This window comes from Magnolia sinica, chromosome 9 (assembly GCF_029962835.1).
Source record: "Magnolia sinica isolate HGM2019 chromosome 9, MsV1, whole genome shotgun sequence".
Lineage (NCBI taxonomy): Eukaryota > Viridiplantae > Streptophyta > Magnoliopsida > Magnoliales > Magnoliaceae > Magnolia > Magnolia sinica.
In genome coordinates, this window is record NC_080581.1 from 68,281,362 (window position 1) to 68,283,692 (window position 2,331).

At 38.4% G+C, this 2,331-nt stretch overlaps 1 long non-coding RNA gene across 1 annotated transcript; it reads right to left on the reverse strand.

Annotated features, from left to right (window-relative positions):
- Positions 1 to 980: 980 nt before the first annotated feature.
- Positions 981 to 2,120, reverse strand: LOC131256418 (uncharacterized). Its single transcript, XR_009176801.1, has 3 exons — positions 1,948 to 2,120; positions 1,438 to 1,500; positions 981 to 1,273 (listed from the first exon to the last, which is right to left on the reverse strand). It is a non-coding gene; the product is annotated as an uncharacterized LOC131256418 (long non-coding RNA).
- Positions 2,121 to 2,331: the final 211 nt, after the last annotated feature.

Below are 2,331 nucleotides of genomic sequence, written 5' to 3' on the forward strand. Positions count from 1 at the left end.
TAAGCATCGGCGACAAAAAGTGTTCGAGGTGGGCGACCGCGTTATGGTCCATCTGCGCAAAGAGAGATTTCCGACCGAGACGTACAACAAGTTGAAAAATAAGAATATTGAACTGGTACCAATCATCCGAAAGATCAATGACAACGCTTATGTTGTTGATCTTCCAGATGACATGGCAATCTCACAGACTTTCAATGTCGCGAACCTGACCGAGTATCATGAACCAGAACATGACGAGAACTCGAGGACGAGTTCTTTTGAAGTGGAGGAGACTGATGTAGAGCGGGTTGCGGACAATTACATGGCCAAGATGGATCAGAAAAGGCCCGGTCGATGACAGAAGTGATCCAAACCATTGAACCTTAAATCGGGCGTATCTTGCAATCCGGAATGAGTTATCTAACGTAAAATATATGATTTTGGGGTAGAACGAGCTACTGAAGCCAACCAACCCTGCTATGCCGGGTTACGCAGCCCAGAATTGCGAAAAACCCCTGGATCGACAGTCGTTTCCCTGTTTTAATTTCATTTTTACTATAAATAGTAAGTTTTAGTTTGATTATAACTCTTCATCTGTCGGGCTTTAAGAGTTGCGCCCAACGTGAAAAGAGCTTAGAATAACTAGGAGAACGGTTTGGTGAAGCCAAATAGGACACTTACTATTTTTGGCCGAAAACCTTGCGCACTAGTATACATCACGACCGTCTATAAATAGTAAGTTTACTATTTATAGTAAGTCGCGGATTCTAGGAGTTTGAGTTGTAGTTTGATTCTGATATCTTTCCCATTGCTTAGTACCCCTATTTAAAGGGTTGTGAACTCATTTTTATTCATCAATTAATCAATTTCGAATTTCTTAGAATTTATTTCTATTTTCTGTTTTCTTTCCTCGTGGATTCGAGAAGTCTCTGTGAGGAGTCTAGAGAAGCTCCGTGGATTCGAAGTAGTTATCCTCATCACGTTCATCCCTGCGTCAGAAGTTCAGAAGGGAAAGGTAGTGTCATTAATGGCCTGATCTTTATCATATATATCAACAGATGTACTTTTTAAATGCTAATGAACAGATGTCTGAACTACCTTAATATAGACCGTCTAGTTCAACCTGTCATTTGCCACCTTTCACTCTCATCAGTTCAATCTGCAGTTCGGTTTCACCATAGGTGAAGGAGAGGCTTCACCAAATGAGAAGATCATTGAAGCAGACCAGTTTCGGCCAGCAAGATCCCTATCAGTTCGAAGTTCCATTAGCTTTTGTCATTGTGTCTTGGTTGTACTGAACATTCGCCATTCAATTCAAGTGTGCATCAAAACAAGGTTATTTGCAATTTATATATATATATATATATATATATATATATATATATATATATATATATATATATATATATATATATCAATCCAATGTTATTTGCAATTTTGTAACAATCATAAGCTTACTTGATGAATGGAAGCCAAACAAGATTCAATTATATCGGCGTAAGAATGTTACTATCCACCAACCTGCCATACACATTCCGGTAAGAAAACCATACAAATCTCTTTAAGAAAGTTTCAATGGGAAGTGGACACTGAGATTTAGCAAGAAGATCATTTAACCCCATCTTCAGTGAATGGATCACATAGGAGGGAATTCTGTGCTAAAATCTTTTCCTCATGAAACAAGAAACCCAGATCAATTGCACGATTACAGCAAAGTTCTTGACAATACAGCAAGTTTGGGCCGTTTGGCATTTAATCGAGCATGTAAGGTGCTAAAGCATAACATAACCAAAATTTAAATTTTAAAAAAAAAAAAAAAAAAGATTGATGAAAACTTCACAGATTCAATCATTTGCATCTCGTTTTATAACCTACAGTCATAGACAAAATCCATAAAAAATAAATAAATAAATATAAAAAAAAAAATCGATCTAACAGATGGATGACAGATATATACAGAGAGATGACCTGTAGATCTTCGGGGAGATATTCGTGCTTTATGGAGAGATCCATTGAATGCTTGAGATGCAAGTGGCTAAGGCTTCCTTGATGTCCATATCATACATCGGATTGCAGAGATCCTCGCATCTCATCCGTAGACATGTTAAAAGAGAGATAGAGATTAAAAACCCTTAAGAAAGAGAGAGAGAGAGAGAGAGAGAGAGAGAGAGAGAGAGAGAGAGAGAGAGTAGAAGTGGATTGAGAAAGGGGAAACGAAGAGAGATGGTCAATTGAGATAGGGAAAAGGGGAAATAGAGAGAGAGGGTCGATTGAGAAAGGTATAGTAGAGGTGGAGATGGCGATGGCTGTCGCTGCATCTAAAGGGAGAGAGAGAGAGAGAGAGAGAGAGAG